At 40.4% G+C, this 20882-nt stretch overlaps 2 protein-coding genes across 3 annotated transcripts in view; one reads left to right on the forward strand and one right to left on the reverse strand.

Moving 5' to 3' along the window:
• The window catches only part of cep63 (centrosomal protein 63), a 99984-nt gene extending 95849 nt beyond the window's left edge, over positions 1 to 4135 (reverse strand). The window contains exons 1-2 of the mRNA XM_041263854.1: positions 4097 to 4135; positions 3731 to 3778 (exon numbers count right to left, since the gene is read on the reverse strand). The gene's annotated coding sequence lies outside the window, so the exon portion shown is untranslated. The remainder of the gene's footprint in view (positions 1 to 3730; positions 3779 to 4096) is intronic.
• Positions 1 to 20882, forward strand: part of gpc5b (glypican 5b) — a 342838-nt gene that overhangs the window by 31901 nt on the left and 290055 nt on the right. The window lies entirely within an intron of this gene.

Raw genomic sequence — 20882 nt, forward strand, 5'->3', positions numbered from 1 at the left:
CTCCACCTGTCTGTTTATTTTTCTGTTTCTGGTCTGACGCCACCCACTCCGGCCGTCTTTGTGACACGTGGTATCCTGCGTGGGATAACAGCGCCTCCAAGCGTCAGACCAGGAGAGGTGTTTTTGGTTTAAAAAAATAAAAAATAATAAAATAAAAATAAAAAAAAAAAGGGATGGGAGGAAGAAAGGCAGCCATGGCGTCATCGCCAGGAGGAGTTGAAGGAAGGAGGGGCTCCATGGTGTGCCTCCTGCCTGGAGTATGGGCACCTCCGGGAAGTTTGCCCATATGAAGACCCTCTCTTTTTGAAGGCCCTCGGTCAGGGAAAGGTGGAGGATGCGGAGGAGTGGCTTCGCCTGAAAGCCACAAGACTAGTCCACTGCCAGGAGCTGGAGCACCTCCTCGGTGGTCTAGAGGACCAAGGGTGGTGCCTTGCCTGTGGAGAGTTCGGGCACCCGGTGGTGCGCTGCCCCTACCAAGAGGAAGAGGAGGAACTGGCCCAGGAGAGGAAGGTGAGGAGGAGGCAGAGAAGGAGAAAGGGGAAGAGGAAGGCAGAGCGTCCACCGCCCAAGTCTCCATCAGCAGAGGAAGAATGCCTGCTGGTTTCGCCTCCAGAGCCAGAGGGAGAGGTCCCACTGCTGTCTCCAGAGCAGGAGGGAGAGCCGCACCAGTCCCCTGCAAATGAGGGAGAGCCGCACCAGTCCCCTGCAAGTGAGGGAGAGCCACACCAGTCCCCTGTAATAAGGGTAGACTACACGCCGCTCCCACCAGCAGGAGCTGCCTCTGCCTCCACCACCTCCATCGACAGGAGCAGAGCAGCAGGAGCTGCCTCTGCCTCCGCCACCTGGGGCCAGGATTACCCTGGCAGTAGTATGCCACCCCACTGTCAGCTTTGCTGCTGACAGCCTTAAGACCTGTGGGCCCCTTGAAGCCTCCAGTCCTGGCCCAGGACTTTGTGCTGTACTTTGGGGCTTTTAAAGGGGGAGGTGGCCATTGAGGCCATGTGTGCTTTGCACAAGGGGGGGTGGTATGTGACGAAGTTCCTGCCCCTGTGTGTATTATCTGTTATATGTTGCGTGTTGTGTGTTTAATGTTGGTGTATAGGCATTGGTACATGGGATATAAATGGGTCTGTTTCACGTGTGTTTAAAAATGTAGATTTATATTTAGGCACGAGGATTGCACAGCACTTCACGTGCAAGTAAAAAGTAATATATGAGCATGGGGAATTGCACTTTATTAATTTATGTGCAGTTGTACCGAGACTCCAATTGAATGATTGATTAGCAGTCGAGTCTTGGTATAGCTGCATAAAGGCAACATGTTTTCACCCACTCGGGGTTGGGTGTTCGGTGAGTGGAGAACGGGATAGGAGACGGAGGTAAAGACAATAATAAGAATAATAAGAATCATCTTAAAATATCTGCTCACCGTGTTTTGTTTAGTCCGTTTTGTTTGTCTGTTTATTTTGGCAAATGTGCCGTGTCTGTGTTTCTGTTTGTTACCACCGTTTATTTTTTGTTCTGTTTATTTATTAAATGCTGAGTGAAAGCATTTGCTCAGCTCAACCAAACTCCACCTCTCTGTTTATTTTTCTGTTTCTTTTCTGACTTTGTTTTCGGCCGTCTCCGGCCGTCTTTGTGACAAGCCCCCAGCTTCAATGTCACCTTTTATGTGGCCCATAGAGCCTTCAAAGTTGAGTACCCTGGGATTAGAGAGATTACCCTGGGATTGGTTAGCATGTAGAAAACAGAAAGTACTGATTAGAGAAGAAACCTCAAAATGGAGCAAGGTAACCAGTGGAGTACCACAAGGATCAGTATTAGGTCCTCTGCTATTCCTAATCTGCATTAATGATTTAGATTCTGGTCTAGTAAGTAAACTTGTTAAATTTGCAAATAAACAAAAATAGGAAGAGTGGCAAACATTGTTGCAGCAGCAAAGGTAATTCAAAATGATCTAGACAAGATTCAGAACTGGGCAGACACATGGCAAATGACATATAATAGAGAAATGTGTTAGGTACTGCACACAGGCAATAAAAATGTGCATTATAAATATCACATGGGAGATACTGAATTTGATGAAGGCATTTATGAAAAAAGACCTTGGAGTTTATGTTGAATCAGAAATGTCTTCATCTAGACAATGTAGGGAAGCTATAAAAAGGCCAAAAAGATGCTCGGATATATTGTGAAAAGTGTTGAATTTAAATCAAGGGAAGTAATGTTAAACCTGTACAATGCATTAGTAAGACCTCATCTTGAATATTGTGTTCAGTTCTGGTCACCTTGCTACTAAAGAATATTGCTGCTGTAGAAAGAGTGCAAAGAAGTCAGCAAGTCAAAAGTCAAAAAGGCAAGTCATATGCAGACAGGCTAAAAGAATTGAATGTATTCAGTCTTGAACAAGGAAGACTACGCAGTGACCTGATTCAAGCATTCAAAATTCTAAAAGGTATTGACAATGACCCAAGGCACTTTTTCAACCTGAAAAAAAGGAACCAGGACTAGGGGTCACAAATGGAGATTAGACAAAGGGGCAATCCGAACAGAAAATAGGAGGCACTTTTTTATACAGAGAATTGTGAGGAACCAACTCCTCAGTAATGTTATTGAAGCTGACACCGTGAGATCCTTCAAGAAGCTGCTTGATGAGATTCTGGGATCAATAAGCTACTAACAACCAAACAACCAAGATGGGCCGGATGGCCTCCTCTCGTTTGTAAACTTTCTTGTGTTCTTATGAACCTGATCCTGATACTGATACTAATAATGACACTGAACCTTCAAAGTTGAGTACCCTGGGATTAGGGAGTACTGATCCTGATAATGATACTGATTATGATAGTGGTACTGATGATACTGATACTGATAGCGATCATGTTACTGATACTAATAATGATCCTGATCATGATATTGATGTTATCGATAATGATTCTGATACTGATAATGGTAAATGTAATGATAAGTATCCTGATCCTGATAAGGATACTGATGAAGATGATGACAATGATGATGATATTAATAATAATGATTCTTATAATGATACTGATACTGATCAGGGTAATGATAGTGATGATTGTGATGATACTGATAACACTATGTAACACAATTTGTATTCCTGAAGTGTTATTTCCTAATTGCTTATGCCTCAAAAGTACAGAAAATGGCTATTATTCCCCACAAACTTTGCTTTTGTGACCAGGACAGTGATATTTCAAAATATCACTATTTCCAATGGGAAAACAGGCAAATGTGTGTCTTTTTGTTCACATAAAGTCAGAAAAAAACAACATATGAATCCAAATTAACATGTATTTATACTAAAGTAATACAAAAGATTTAGAAGTGAGTAGTTTTTCGAGATTTACAATTATACTGTAAATACAGTGTAATCGTAAATCTCGAAAAACTACTCACTTCTAAATCTTTTGTATTACTTTAGTATAAATACATGTTAATTTGGATTCATATGTTGTTTTTTTCTGATACTGATACATATGATACTGAGACAGATAATGATGCTGATAATGATACTGATGATGCTGCTAGTAATAGTTATACTGATAATGATAATAATTCTGACAATGATGATGATATTGGTACTGATACTGATAATGATCCTTATTCTGTCCCTTGCATGCGTAACTTGGCATGAATTGACAGATAGCTAAACATGAGGAGCTTGAATGACGAATCAGGTGCAGAAGTAAAATAAGGATGTAATTACTTGAATGTCTTGATTATCATTGTCCACTCCGTTCGTCACAATGTGAAACTGAAATACACACATAGAATAGTATGTGCTTAATAAACAATACAGCACATAAACATGCGCATGCTTTACCACATAAAGAGTGTAGCTCTATACAGCTGGTTATGCATATGAAAAGACTAGTAAAACAGCGATGCAGGCTACTATAGCTACCAGCTAACAAAGCACACAGAAAGTTAGCATTAGCTAGCATTGCTTATAGAAACATGCAGTTTAACAGGGCGAGCTGCTTATGTTACACAGCCTCACAAACATGTTTCACACTCTAACAAATATGCTTGAAATTATTACTAGATAACTTGAACAAACATTAAAACTTACGAGCAAAGCTTCTCCAAGGCTCAGCACGGGCTGAAGGCAGTGGGTTGCAGTGCTTACTGTATGTTTACTTTGTAAATACTAATCAAAATGGCAGGCCTGAACTATGACCTCTAAGTCACATGACTTCAATTAGCCTACAAACAAAATGCAATGAATTGCAATAGAAATAACCTTAGTGTCCTTAGTTGACCACTAGGTGGCTTCAAAAAATATGCAGTAATTACATATAACATGACAGTCCTGATTCTGATAATGATAGGGATGATACTGATAATGATACTGGTACCCATACTGATCCTGATCCTGAATATGATACTGATGATAGGGTTACTGATAATAAAAATACTGATAATGATACTGATGTTGATAATTGATAATGATCCTGGTAATGGTAATGGCCCTGACTCTGATCCTGATAATGGTAATGATACTAATACTGATACTGACACTGGTCCTGATATTGATACTGATGAACCTGATCCTGATAATGATAATGATACTGATGATACAGATACTGATAATGATACTGATACTGATAATGATATTGATGATACTGATATATTATATTGATATATTATTTCTGTATCTTATTGCCGAGAAACTAATGCATGCCTTTGTTTCATCTGGAATTCATTATTGTAATGCGTTTTTTTCTCTTATCCCAAAACGTGTAGTATCCTCCTTGTAGCTCGTTCAGAATACCGCCGCTACAATTCTGACTAAAACCAGGAAAAGTTATTACCCCTGTTTTGGCCTCTTTACACTGGCTGCCTGTGCAATATAGAATTGATTTTAAGAGTTTTTGCTGTTAACTTACAAGACCCTTAATGGATTAACACAGAGTTGTTTGCAGAAGGTACTGACCCCGTATCTTCTAAACCGCATTCTGAGATCACAGGGTGTGGGTCTGATGGTTATTCCTAGGGTCAACAAAAGCAACACGGGAGGTAGGGCTTTTTTTCATGTAGAGCTCTGAAATTATGGGATGCTCTGTCTTTGTTTGCCAGGGAAGCTGGGACCGTAACAGTTTTCAAGTCAAGACTAAAACCTTTTATAAAATGGCTTTCTTATCTTAGTTGGTTTTAATGTAACTTTAAAATTGCTGCTTTTGTGTTATTGTGTGTATACTGTTATTTAAATATGTTAGTTAACCCTTAGCGGTCCATTTATTCAGCTCTTGTCAGGCACGTCAGGTCCAATTTATTTTCACACGCGCTGTTTAATTTTTTTTTTCCCAGAGTAAAACAGGTTTAAAAGGCACTGAATCGAAAAAGTACACTCAGTACTGCATCTCCAGCCAAGCCCAACCCCTTGTTCGCTGTATTTTTCACATACCTCTTTATAGACGTGCATACTGATAAGTCCTCTACTAATCACTTGTTTTATCACCAAACTCCTCAATAATGTGATCCAAGTCATTATTTTATTACTATAACATCTCAAAAAGCTCTGCAAATGTCTGTGATATTCTTTGAGCCCTGAATGCAGAAGCAGCTATCTCCTTTGTTTATGTGCCTGTTATCTCTGTGGTGCTTTCTTTTTTTTCGGCTTCATTCGGATCCTATCGGTGACACTCAGCCATTGAAAGGTTTTTTCGGCTTTTTCTGGATAAAAAACGACTAGAGACCTGTGATTTACGCCGTTTTGATGATGTTGGACTGGAAAGTGTTAAATGGTGTGATTGTGGCAGGTGTATGTGTGACAGGCTGTACAAATGTATTGTGATTTGTTATTTTTATCTGCTGTGTACAGTGCTTTGCGATACCTTTGTTTAAAAAGTGCTACAGTGCTCCTTCGCTGTAATGCTCTCAGTTATAACACGTCTCGGATATAATGTTCCTACAGCATGTCCCCCAAATCCCTATACTATTGACTCATGCAATATTTCTGCAGTAAATACAGTACCAGTGTTCAAACTGTAAACAACTTCTCAGTCTAACTTGTGTTTCTGTCTCTTCTTTTGATACAGTATCTGAACTGAAGAAAAGCTGCACGGACACTTTATAACACACACACATCTTATTCAGCATTCATTTTATAACCAAATAAATGTTAGGCCTATCACGTTGTTATCTTTCCTAACGTATTTACTTTTTTGCTGCGTCCGGGAGACGAGACGCTTCAGATTTGCTCCAGCCCTACTCCGGCATCTGAACCTGGGGCGAGCCCATTCCCTCTTCCCCTCTCCTGACCCGCTCTTCTTCTCACTTGGTTTGCTTGTCCGTCACTTTAGACTGAACTCCCAACCGCCGTTTAGCCAGGCTATTTATAGTTTTAAAACTGCTAATTAAAATGATCCACGAGTGGGAATGTTACCTTTTTTTTTTTTTTTTTTGTAAAAAATATAGCATTGATTTACATTGTGCTTTATGAACATAAGAACATAAGACAGTTTACAAACGAGAGGAGGCCATTTGGCCAATCTTGCTCGTTTGGTTGTTAGTAGCTTATTGAACCCAGAATCTCATCAGCAGCTTCTTGAAGGATCCCAGGCTGTCAGCTTCAACAACATTACAGGGGAGTTGGTTCCAGACTCCCACAATTCTCTGTGTAAAAAAGTACCTCCTGTTTTCTGTTCTGAATGCCCCTTTATCTAATCTCCATTTTTAACCTCTGATCCTTGTTTCTTTCTTCAGGTTGAAAAAGTCCCTTGGGTCGACATTGTCAATACCTTTTAGAATTTTGAATGCTTGAATCAGATCGCCGTGTAGTCTTCTTTGTTCAAGACTGAATATTCAATTATTTTAGCCTGTCTGCATCTAGATCATTTTGAAAGACCTTTGCTGCTGCAACTGTGTTTGCCACTCCTCCTATTTTTGTGACGTCTGCAAATTTTACACGTTTGCTTACTATACCAGAATCCAAGTCATTAATGTAGATTAGGAATAGTAGAAGGCCTAATACTGATCCCTATGGTACTCCACTGGTTACCTCACTCAATTTTGAGGTTTCTCCTCTAATCAGTATTTTCTGTTTTCTACATGTTAACCACTCCCTAATCCCATTTCCTTGAATCCCTACTGCGTTCAGTTTGAGAATGAATCTTTTATGCGCGACTTTGTCAAAAGCTTTCCGGAAATCAAAATAAACCATGTCATATGCTTTGCAATTATCCATTATCGATATTTATCATCGAAAAAGTCAAACAGGTTAGTTAGACACGATCTCCCTTTTCTAAAACCATGCTGACTGTCTCCCAGGATACTGTTACCATATAGGTAATTTTCCATTTTGGATGTTATAGTTTCCATAAGTTTACAAGCCAAGCTTATTCCATGGTTAATTAACATAACGTTTTTGCTTCACTGTATGTGCATTATATTTTATTTTGTGTTTTAGTCAAATGTATGTTGTTATGTGTCCCGTGGTGCCGCCCACACCCTCCCCTGCTTATAATGCTCATTGATTATAACGCTTTTATTGGGTGTCCCCCGAGACCTTCATTATAGCGAGGGAGCTCTGTATATCAATGCAATAAATAAATAAATAAATACATATTTGGACTGCCGCAGCAGAATTGACATTTGTTCTATCAAAGCACACATTCTGCCAAGTTATTGGTGAACTTCAGAGAAGCTGTCTTTTGCTTATTGCCACCAGTCCCTTTTAAGTGATATTCAAATACAATGGTTTCACTGCGTTTGGGGTAAAACAGGTTGGATAACATGTTAGGGCTCAGCTCAAATTGATAGCATGTGAAGTAAAGCTATATTATTAGAACTAATAGAGAAGAGAGAGTGCTTGTACAAGCCATTTGTTAGGGTAGTTACAGGCAGTGGTCCAAAGTTTCAAACTTATTTTTGAAGTGTTTTATCTTAAACATAGTTATAGAGCGTGGAAACAGCTAGCACACACCAGCAGAGCATACCTGGATAATTTACAATATTTGAATATCGTATGGTTATCTGTTCATGTGTGTCAAAATACTTAGTAAGGAAGATTGAGTGGCTTAAGATAGGCATCAGATGCTCCTGCCCTAGATGTTCTGCATATGTCCCAGTTTTCACTTGTGATGCATTTCCTTGACCTGGGACCCATGCTTCCCCCCTCCCCCCGACTCTCTCAGTAGGCAGCTCCCAGATTCTCCTCTGCAGACCCATCACACATTCCTGGGGAGGTAGAGATAATAAACTGGAGCTTCCTGTCCATAAACCGCTGCCTCTGGTTCTTCCAGTGCAGCTAGGCAGTCTGATGACCCATCTCTCTTCCCTCTTATTCCTTTTCCTCTTCCCTCTTCTCCTTCTCCCTTCCTTCTTCCCTCTTCCCTCTTCTCTCTTCTCGCTCAATAGCTGCCTTCCTGCCTGCTAGTCTGCTTACCGTTTGTAGTTTCCAATTATTCTGAGTGCTTCTTATTGCTATTGATGAAATTGTACAGACTAGTACAGTTTCTCTAGGCTTTAATTGTAAAAATAAATAAATAAAAACATACTCAAATTCCAGTAGTATTTATTGTGCCTGCATGCTGCTGTAGTTGCTTGGGGGCTGCTGTAATCACTGTGATTGAATGTGGGGCTGTGAGAGGTAAGAACATAAGAAAGAACATAAGAACATAAGAAAGTTTACAAACGAGAGGAGGCCATTCGGCCCATCTTGCTCGTTTGGTTGTTAGTAGCTTATTGATCCCAAAATCTCATCAAGCAGCTTCTTGAAGGATCCCAGGGTGTCAGCTTCAACAACATTACTGGGGAGTTGATTCCAGACCCTCACAATTCTCTGTGTAAAAAAGTGTCTCCTATTTTCTGTTCTGAATGCCCCTTTTTCTAAACTCCATTTGTGACCCCTGGTCCTTGTTTCTTTTTTCAGGCTGAAAAAGTCTCTTGGGTCGACACTGTCAATACCTTTTAGAATTTTGAATGCTTGAATTAGGTCGCCACGTAGTCTTCTTTGTTCAAGACTGAACAGATTCAATTTTTTTAGCCTGTCTGCATATGACATGCCTTTTAAGCCCGGAATAATTCTGGTCGCTCTTCTTTGCACTCTTTCTAGAGCAGCAATATCTTTTTTATAGCGAGGTGACCAGAACTGAACACAATATTCAAGATGAGGTCTTACTAGTGCATTGTACAGTTTTAACATTACTTCCCTTGATTTAAATTCAACACTTTTCACAATGTATCCGAGCATCTTGTTAGCCTTTTTTATAGCTTCCCCACATTGTCTAGATGAAGACATTTCTGAGTCAACAAAAACTCCTAGGTCTTTTTCATAGATTCCTTCTCCAATTTCAATATCTTCCATATGATATTTATAATGTACATTTTTATTTCCTGCGTGCAGTACCTTACACTATTAATGCCTCCCTAATTACAAATCAATAGACTCGCCATGGGCCAAGCTGCACTCTCAGCCCCAGTTGATATGTCCAGATTAGGAGAGCTTTGGGGATTTCGGAATGGGAACCTAGTAAATGAGGATGGATCAGGCCTGTCAGCTCCCCTGTGATTGGGCTCACCTGTTATTGGCTGAGCCCTGCCAGACAGATGGTCCCTGATTGCAGCCTCGGTCTGGTGCTGCTCATTAATCTTCGGGTTTTGTCGTTGCTGGAGTGAGATTAGGAGGCAGGTTATGTCTGTGTCATTTAGCAGCCACAGCACCTGGTGCCCCAGAGACACTCATGAGGGTCCTATACTTCAGATAGCTGTCTGAGTTACTGTTACCACTTCCTAAAATTCTATATGTGTATTCAAAATACATCGCAACACTTGAGGAGCAATGAGCTTCATAGAGCAGTTGGTCCAGCAGAGTTGGAAGGTCATATTATCACATGGTTTGAATGAGGAAATCTGGCAGTTAGAATTCTCCACACACAGTGAAAAACAAGTAGAGACAGATAGAGTTAAATCTATAAGTGAATATTGGAGCATCAGAACCCAGAAGCACTCTAAATGATTGCAAACATTGCTGTATAGTTTTTGAGACAAGCTTGGAGGGATGTATGTTCTGCTTGATTGGATTCAGAACTGGAGACAGACCAAGAGCCTTGATGTTTCCACCTAATTTATTGCATCCTAGTCGAGAGTAATATTGAAATAATAGAAGGTGTCAATACTTAGCCTACATGTACCACTGTAAATGTGTGTAATATTTGTAGCATTTTCTCACACACACACACACACACACACACACACACACACACACAAACACACACGATATATATTATAGCACATGAAATCTTGAGATGAATTTAAAAACTGAGTAGGAGTTTGGCCTATAAATAGTTAGTGCTGTCTATATTAGTATAATGGGGGTAAATATACGGTACAGTATGAGGTGTCCCATATTGAAGAAACCAGGTGATATGGAGTATTAATAGGTAGTGTCTATGTCACTGGGGCTGTATATAAATAGTCACTCAGCACTGAGTGTGGCTGGGTCCGAAGAGCTCTCAACAATCTTTAAACAGGCCGAGGCATGTGGGGGCTTGTTCCGTGTGAACTCGGGGTGACGGGATCAGGAGGATGTGGGGTGCTTGGTTTGGTTATCTATCACAAAAGGGGCAAACGTGCATCTGCCTCTCGGGCCCAGTGACACTGGCTCCTGGCAGCAGATTTAAGCCCTCTTCCAGCCTTCTAATCCTCCCTGCTACCTGATGCATTTGGGGCCTGTTGCTATGGGCCACCCTTCGACGCAGGCCAGTTTGGGAACAGAAAATGGCTCTAGTGTTGTAGACATTAAAGCAGAATTGGCATAAGCAAGCCGAGAAAAGAAAAGTTCTAGTATTTTGTTTGTGTCAAGTTCACACATGCATGTTGCGTTTGACTGAAAGTCTCACCATAAATATATTGTTAAAAATAAAGATTGAAACAGTGTGTAACCTAAGAAAAAAATGTGTCTATGATCTCTAAAATTACACTGCCTCTTTCTGGTCAGATAGGGTCAGTTTTTGATGGCATTGCAACGCAGGGCTTCAAAAAACATGAACAGTAAGTATAAAGGCCTTTGCACACTGGATCCATTCTGTCATTTAGCATCTGTCATTAGAAAAAGTCGCCCGTCAATCCATTGCACTAGATTCATTAAAATCATACTTCAGAGCACTGATGTGCAGTAGAGGCTTTGTTTTAAATATACCTAGTTTCAGTACAAATAAATACAATTCTGTTAATTCTTACATAACTTTGAACACAAAAATGTTAAATGTACACTAGTATAAACTTAAAGATTAGCAAACGCTGATAAAAAAACATTACTTAATTATTACATTTCTACTAGACTACAATAATGTTGTTACACAATACATAAATAAACAAAAAAACAAAACAAAAAAAACATATGATATTATACAACACGACTGTCATAGCCTCAGGAAACATATGACCAATGTTTTCAAACACTCGCTCCTGTAATAGATATATCTTAAATTTCGGAAGCTAACAATGAGCAACCGAAAATAGTTTCATCACCTCATGTACTGCTCCTCTTTTCTGACTGTTAAGCCCTGACCTCTCTTGCCCTGTCATGCTTCCTGCCCTGACCGCTCTTGCCCTGTCATGCTTCTTTCTCTGATATGTGTCTCCAGGTTATCCATTGTTTCTTTGCTTCCTTGACTATAATTGAAATAAAAAGTATATGCTTGTAATAACCTATACTGCACAAAATCCACTTTTTCATGTTTTATAATACATATCATTCATCCCGAATCCACGGCAATGTCTTACCATATGTGTTCTTTTTTTTACAAAGTCTTTGGAATCTTTGTTGGATCATAAAGTAATTTTTGTTTGGCGGCACACATCCATTTTGTTCAGAGTACTGCAAGAACCCACGTGTCTTCCAAGTCGTTTTTCATTGGTCAGCGTCATTTTTAACGCACGTCAAATCGGATCAAATCAAACTTGCTTTGATTCCAAAATTGACGCATCACCGTCATATGACAATTATGGACTAAATTATTTATGGTTGAAGGTGCAACAGGGAACGCGCAGGATCGTCTTTTTCTGTTTAGGCACACGTTAAATTCAGATGTATTCTCAGGTCCAGCGTGCAATGGCCTTAACTCTTATAAATGTATGAAACAAGTTGTGGACCAAATTCTTATTGGAGTTCATCCTTTTATAAAGGTATTGTAATGGATCTCCTCTGAGTGGCTGATGAGTTAATGACACTGACATCAGTATGAGACATGTACCTGCCTCTCAACTACAGAACTTGTTCTTTAGTTGAATGGTAAGATGTTCCTCTTTTAACTGTGTGGTTTGCAGTTCGCATTCTGCCTTTGCCTTTCCATTCAATTCAATGGGTTGAGAAGTCAATTTATTATCCTGTCAATTCATAGCTGTCAGTACAGTAGAGCTCTGTTAATCCATGCAGATTGGGACCGATTTGAGCCTGAATTATTGAAAAATATGGATTAGCCCAAATTAAATTTACTGCTTGGGTAATCCCTGCGCTATTAATTGAAAACTGCAATAATACGTATAAAATATAGTGTCCCAACAGTGGTCAAAATATATACTGTACATAATCAGCGCATTTCACAGGCAGAGAGAGCTGGTTTAAAAAAAAGCAAAAGTCACTGATCTTTAACCCTTTAAGGACCGGGATCGTGTTAACACAATCATATTGAAGTGGGCTTCTAAGACCCTTAACACGATAAAAAAAAAAACATTTTGTTAGACTTACAGGGCCACCATACTTTGGCTTGAAACACACATGAATGGATAAGGGAGGGACTGATGTTCACTTCCTGGTAGTTTTGAGAGGGGCATTTGGTGTCTAAAGGATGGAGACAGTTTACAGCAGCCCAGCAGAGACAAAAGCAGAAACAAAACATCACAGGAACTGGTTTACAGTGAATAAAAAAGGGGTATCACTGTAAATCTGATGTATTTGACTTATAATTATATCAAGGAACGAAAGAATATAAGCTTATACAGTGCTGAGAAAAAGTTTGTGAACCCCAATGATAATTATAGAAAATCCATAGTTTTACCATGTTAGCCTGTTTTCTTAAATATCCAAAGGGTTTATATTAACCAATTCCCTGTCTTTTGAAACAAAATTATGTATGAATTAGACAAACAATGAGTAAATAAAATTCAGGGTGAAAAAGTAAGTGAACCCCTGGTTTTATCAACACAATTAAGGGGATAATTAGAATCAGTTGTTATAATAATTAGGTAGATCTTCAGTGGTGAGTTTGGGAGGCCCCACCCTATATAAAGATCAGAAACTTTGTGAGTTGGTTTTCACCATACAGGTGTGTGGAAACACATTATGCCATGATCAAAATAAATCTCTGAGGACCTCAGAAAAACAGTTATTGATGCTCATCAGTCTAGAAAGAGTTACAAAACCATTTCTAAGGATTTGGGGCTCCACCAATCCACTGTCAGACAATCTATAAATGCAGAAAGTTCAAGACCACAGTCACTCTACCCAGGAGCGGTCGTCCTACCAACATCTCTCCAATAATAAATCGGAAAATCATAAGGAAGTCACAAAGAACATCAGAGTAACATTCAAGGATCTGCAAGCCACTCTGGCCTTGGCTAATGTGAGTGTTCATGACTCAGCTGTCAAAAAAAGACAACAAGAATGGTGCTCATGGAAGGATAACCAGGAGGAAACCACCGCTCTCTAAAAAGAACATTGCTGCCCATCTGAAGTTTGCCGAAGAGCACATTGATGATCCACAAGACTTCTGGAACAATGTTCCCTGGACAGATGAATCAAAGTTAGAACTTTCTGGCTTCAATGAGAAACGTTATGTTTGGCGAAAACCAAACACTGAGTTCAAACAGAAGAACCTCATCCCAACCGTCAAGCATGGTGGTGGGTGTGTGATGGTTTGGGGCTGCTTTCCTGCCTCAGGACCTGGAGGGCTTGCCATCATTGACACAACCATGAATTCCGCATTGTATCAGAAGATTCTAGAGGAGAATGTAAGGCCATCTGTCCATGAGCTGAAGCTGAACTGAAAGTGGGTCATGCAGCAAGACAATGATCCTAAACATACAAGCAGATCTACAAAAGAATGGCTGCAGAAGAAGAAATTCTGTTTTTTAGAATGGCCTAGTCAAAGTCCGGACCTAAACCCCATTGAAATGTTGTGGCAGGACCTGAAGCGAAAACCTGTCCATGCAAGGAAGCCCTCAAATATTATGAGTTGAAGCAGTTCTGTAAGGGTGAATGGGCCAAAATTCCTCAAAACCAACATGAGAGACTGACAAACAGTTACAGGAAATTCTTAGTTGAGGTCAAGGGGGTGCCAACAGTGACTGAATCTAAAGGTTCACATACTTTTTCATACATCGATATTGAATATTGAATCATCCATGCATTATCATTAACCGCTTAATGCTTTACAGGGTCACGGTGAGCCAGAGCCTAACCCGGCAGACACAAAGCGCGAGGCAGGACTACACCCTGGATGGGATGCCAGTCCATTGCAGGGCACCACACACACACACACACACACACATAAACACACAGGGCAATTTAGAGTGACCAATCAACCTGACCAGCATGTCTTTGGACCCAGGTGCTGTGAGGCAGCAGGACTAATCACCAAGCCACCCTGCCGCCCATGTTGAATCATTTGTGGATAAATAAATGTTGAAAAAGTATCAAATGTTTTTGTGTCTTTTGTTTAATCAGGTTATCTTTATCTATTATTAGGACTTAGATTAAGATCTAATAACATTTTAGGTGTGAAATATGTGAAAATCCTAAGGGGTTCACAAACTTTTTCTCAGCACTGTATACTATGTCATGAACTAAATATATCAGGTAAGTTTTTTTCTTTATTACTAATAATGAAATGAGTAACTTATTTTATTTAGAAATATTTATTTTGGGAAAATAAATCAAGAGCAATGTCCATTGTTGCTTATAAAGACCCTGAGAATAAATTTGTGTTGTTATTGCAATCACACAGGTGAAACCAGTGGTGACTCGTGGCTTGACAAACTAGTGGGGCACAGCCACCCCCCCCCCGCCAAAAAAAATCAAACAAAAAAAACTAACAAAGTGAAACAGTGCTCAAACCCAATGATCGATTTTAACAATTTGCAAACAGCACTTCACAGGCAAGGGTCTCTTTTATTGAAAGCTGCAACTACACGAACCTGAGTGTTTGAAATGGAAGAGTCCGGTTCGGTTTCTGTTGGTCTCTGGCGTTGGTGGTTTAGCTTTTTTGTTGTAGAAAAACTCCAAGCATAGCTGTTTTTTGCCATTTTAACAGGGCTACATCAAATTCACTCCGTTTAGCACTTCTTTTCACTAACTGAAAAAGTGAATGTTCTCGTGTGAGACTAATGTAACAGTGAAGGGTCTTAGACGCTATTTGGTTATGTTATTAAGGTTTGAAATAAACTGCGCACTTTCATATTCTCTACCGACTTACGAAAGACATAAAAATATATATTTAAATAATCAACTCTGGCAGCAGTGGCGTAGGCAGGATTTTTTGTCAGGAAGGGATGGAAATGGTAACTTTTTTAGGTGAATAATCGCAGTGGTGCAACTGGCAACCTGATTTCTTATTAGTGCATTGACGTTTTATTTTTAAAAAAATCATTTTCTTTTTAAGAGAAGATCCAATAACCAAATACACTGTTGTGAAAAATTTTAATAAAAACATTCATTTTAGAACACTTCCGATTAAAAACAAAAAAGGAAATACAAAGCAAAGGACTTGAGCTTTTAACATGTGCATCAGATTTCAATTTCACATTATGATAATAAATAACTAACTAGATATAATTTCATTTGTACTTTCGGTTGTTCATTTTTGTTAACTAACATTTTGTCTTCAAAGCAAAGCAAACCATTTTATTTAATCTCACAAATCCTGATTAATTTAATTACCGTTTGACTGGCGCAGGACTGCCGGTGGTAGCTGCTAGCTTGTTGTCTTCAGATGGTTCATCAACAGTTTTCTGTTGTTTAGACAAAGTAGGGCGACCAAAACAAATGCTAATTTTTGAATTTTTCCTTTCCCCCTACCGATGTCAAGCCATACTTCACATCTCTCACTCAGTGTTCTGTCACGTTGCGCGTCCGTTTGGACTGTAATGTGTAAAAGCTGTGTGCATTGTCCAATCAGAAGAGTTCAAGGTTGAACCTCTCATGAATGACAGTAAATAGCCCAATCACAAACAGAAATTTGAAACACGCGCTTTGGCAGACAGCAAGCATGTCAGTCGTGAGTGGTGGTTCATGTGTATACTAATTGAAAGTGGTACTGATTGAAGCGTATTGAGGCCACCAAAATAAAATCTTCTTAGCATTTTTTTTCCTGTAATGCAGTGGCTAAGCCACAGCTTGGAAGAAATCAGGGGGGGCACGTGGCCAGGTGTGCCCCCCCTACGCGTCGCTACTGGGTGAAACAATGTCTTTTAATCTTCCAAACATCAATATTTTTTAACAAAACTTTCAGGAAGTATTGTAACGTCCCTCATAGAATAACGCATTTTTATACATGTATCTCTAAGCAGAATTCATAATACAAATTACTTAACTGAAAAAAATATATATTGTGTTGAAAAAAAAAAAGTGAAAAGTTTGTATGGTTTCTGAAGTACTTTAAAATGTTCCCCAGAGTGTTCTGAACAAAATGACACCATTTTCAAGATGCTACTCTAAAAAAAAAAAAAAAAAAAAGAAAAGTTTTTGTGAATTTTTATAGGAAAACTGCAGCCAAAAAGCGTCCGGTCCTGAAAAAGTTTCATGCATTCCCAAAGATTTTTTTAATGTGCGAACAAAATACCCTCAAAAAATCTTTTAGAGTAAAATATTTATTTTGTGCTGACTGTTTCCAGTGAAACACCATTAAAAGCTGTTAATAACAGCTCACAGTTTAAGAACATAAGAACATAAGAAAGTTTACAAACGAGAGGAGGCCATTCGGCCCATCTTGCTCGTTTGGTTGTTAGTAGCTTATTGATCCCAAAATCTCATCAAGCAGCTTCTTGAAGGATCCCGGGGTGTCAACTTCAACAACATTACTGGGGAGTTGATTCCAGACCCTCACAATTCTCTGTGTAAAAAATGTGCCTCCTATTTTCTGTTCTGAATGCCCCTTTGTCTAATCTCCATTTGTGACCCCTGGTCCTTGTTTCTTTTTTCAGGCTGAAAAAGTCCCTTGGGTCGACACTGTCAATACGTTTTAGAATTTTGAATGCTTGAATTAGGTCGCCACGTACTCTTCTTTTCAAATAACGAAGATAGAATAACTAAAACAGAGGTCAGAGAACCACTGGCAAACTCAGACCACAACATGGTCTCATTTGAAGTGTTTTTTAAATCCCCAAAAGTAAAGACTAAAGCTAAGGTTTACAATTTTAGAAAAGCAAACTATGAAGGTATGAAACAGAGACTAACAGAAGTAGATTGGAGTAAAATAGAGAAAACACCCACAGAAGAAGGATGGTTGTTCTTCAAAAATGTAGTACTAGAGGCGCAAAACAATTATATCCCTAAAGTAGACAAATCTAAATGTAAAACTAAATTGCCAAAATGGTTTAATAGATCAATTAAAAAAAATATTCAGCGAAAAAAGGCACTTTACAGAGCATTAAAAAAGGACCAAAAAGAAAGAGGCAGGCAGTTCTATAGAGAGAGGCTCATCTGTGCAGGGGAGGCAGGCAGTGCTATAGAGAGGGGCTCATCTGTGCAGGGGGAGACAGGTAGTGCTAAAGAGAGGGGCTCATCTGTTCAAGGGGAGGCAGGCAGTTCTATAGAGAGAGGCTCATCTGTGCAGGGCAGACAGGCAGTGCTATTATGTACAGTGCAGCAGCATGGTTTAATTTGTGTTACTACATATGTATGTGTGTGCAAGGGACTGGCTCTCCACCGCCACCATCACCCCTCAACCTTCCTACCAGGCAATGGCTGGCACCCAGCTGGTGTAGTTTCAATGCCCCTGACCTTCTGCCTTATCAGCAGTGGGACAGATATGGCACCCCAGTGCCTTCTGCCCCTCCTGTCTATTCCAGGCGCTATCCCACAGGACATACCACCCGGCTGTGATCCCCAGAAATAAAGTGCAACATGGCAGCATGTTATTTGGCATTGGACACGCGTAAGAGATGGGGATATGGTCAGGAGGAGCTTTGTGTCATTGATGTTGTTGTCGGTAAAGTGAGTACCCATGCATTAGTGGACTCAGAGTTTGGGTAGATCTTAATTCGGACAGCTCTCTTAGGTGGTGTGTTGTGGCAGCCACAAGGCAAGGTGGCAATCTCCTGTATCCATGGAGATACGGTGACATACCCCACGCTAAAAACATACATATCGATAAGACCGATACAGCACCACCTCATAGTGGCCACAGTATAGACAGTTAATTAAAGGGCAGTCCCGACTGCACACATAAATGTGGCAGACACAGCAGAGGAATGATTGTTGAGATTTTCCCCCTGCAACGAGCCTGGGGTCTGGTGAGAGAGAGTGCGGACACTATCATACGCCATTCAAAGGGAGTCAGTACGCAGTGTGACCGAGAGGGTGATGTTACTGGACCATCCAGGGCAGGTGTTACTCTGGCCCCTCTCATTATCACTCCTCACGGTTCGAGAGAGACCTTACCAGATCCCGGGAAGGTCGATGAAGTGGCGTTAGCAAAGAGGTGTGGGCGATGCTCAAACTTGGGGCACCAACCTCTTCTGCGTTGATTTCTATAGGGTAAACGTTATTGCCAAGTTCAATGCCTACCCCATGCCTTGGGTCTATGATCTTTTCGGCAGACTGGGAATGGCAAGGTTTATCTCGACTTTGGACTTGACAAAGGGATACCCTTAACCCTCAGATCACGTGAGAAAACTACATTTTCTACCCCTGATGGTCTGTTTAATTTCACAACCATGCCATTAGGCTACATGGTGCACAGGCTGCCTTTCAGAGACTAATGGACCAGGCCTTATGGCCACATTGTGAGTCTGCAGCAGCGTATATTGATGATGTGGTGATCTACAGCTACACCTATTAAGAGCATATGGTTAAGCTCACGGCCGTCCAGCATCTCTGAGGGTTGCCCGGCTGACAGCCAACTTGGGTAAATGTGCATTTGACAAATTAGAAACTTAGTATTTGGGATTTATTATGGAACATGGACAGGTGAAACCCTTCACCACCAAAGTCCAAGATCTGATGGACTGTGCACCAAAACCATTGCAGAATGAGGCCTCTCTTGAGGTTGGCCAGTTATTACCGACAATTTATCCCTGAGTATGCCACAGTGGTTAACCCTTTAGTGAAACTCACTAAAAAGTGTGCACCAAATTCAATTAAATGGACAGGAGAATGTCAGGGGGCGTTTGATACCATTAAGCAAAGACTCTTGATGAGGAATTCATCCTCCACACTGACGCTTCAGATGTTGGTCTGGGGGCAGTCTTGTTCCAGCAGGTCAACGGAGTAGAACCCTGTCCGCTATATAAGTAAAAAGGTGCTCCCTGGGAACGTAACTACTTCATCATAGAGAAAGAGTGTCTGGCCATAAAATAGGCCACTCAGACCTTACCCTACTACCTATTGGGACATTTGTCACTGACCACGCCACACTCAGATGGTTAAGCATGATGAAGGATAGCAACACCCGAATAACTCAGTGGTATCTGGCGCTGCAACCCTTCATGTATTTCATGACACACCATGCAGGGAAAGATCACCAAAATGTGGATTACTTTTCCCGGGAGGGGGGTGTAATAGGGAAAGTAGATTCAGAGCGGTGTGATATGTGACAGAGAGCGAATGAATCCTAGTCAACCATATCCAACAATCGGCCTGTGAGGACACGGTATAACCAGAGCATTGTTCCGTAATGGATGGTTTGACAGTTCATTCCAGGGTCAGTCGGAAGCCGACCATCCAGGAAGAGGGCGGGGCGACGATACCAGAAGTCATAGCCTTAATGTTGTAGATGATGTGTCAGTCACGGATTGGAGGATATGTGATTGGCCGGGCCACCGAAAGAGGGCGTGATGGAGGATATTTAAGTGGCCCAGCGATCTGTTCCTTTGGTTGGTTACTGAAAGGACCCCTGGGAAAACTGATGTAATTCATAATTGTGAGTGTCATCGTGTTTTGTTTGTTTGTCCATCTAACTGTTTCTGTTTGTTCTTGATGGATGGCTAACACAATCCAGGAGCTGTTGCTTAGGGCAGCACCCAACCCAGACTTCACTGGGCTCGTGAGCACTAATAAATTGTATTGCACCACTTGCACTTCAGCACTCACTCTAAACTTGTGATTGTGTTTGTGTTCTGGTTGCGTTTATACTGTGTTTATCATTTTGGGACTGAACCCCGTGGTTATTTCACTGAGCAATACACGTTGTGTATTGCCAGTCCTACTTTATAATTGTTGTTGTCAGGTGATGTTTGAATTATGACTAAACATCATCATTTCACCAGTACTGTGTTGTTTGTCGTTGTATTGAGCACTACATCACCTGTACACCTGTGTACTACTTAACACTTTACCACAGTTCCCCATAAGGGCTTTTTGCATCATCAATGTGCGAATAAAAGTAAGAGGGTGAGACTAATATGATTATTATTGTCACTTGTGAGAGCTTTCCTGTTGATGATTATGTTGAATTCATTGCTTTTGATAACTAGGTGCAAGGAGTCTGAGGTTTGTTTTTATTACACAGGTGTAGAAGGTGAGACATCTACGTTACTCTCTGACGATTAGGCTCACGCTGATGACACAAAAAGCCCTTGTGTGGAACTAACCAGAATCATCTTGCAGCAGTGTTTAGTAGAGAACTGATTGCAATGAACCATTGAATGAGTTACAATACATTTCAAATATGTAATGAAAAATTGAAACAAAATAA

The sequence above is a fragment of the Polyodon spathula genome, chromosome 11, assembly GCF_017654505.1.
Source record: "Polyodon spathula isolate WHYD16114869_AA chromosome 11, ASM1765450v1, whole genome shotgun sequence".
Classification (NCBI taxonomy): Eukaryota; Metazoa; Chordata; class Actinopteri; order Acipenseriformes; family Polyodontidae; genus Polyodon; species Polyodon spathula.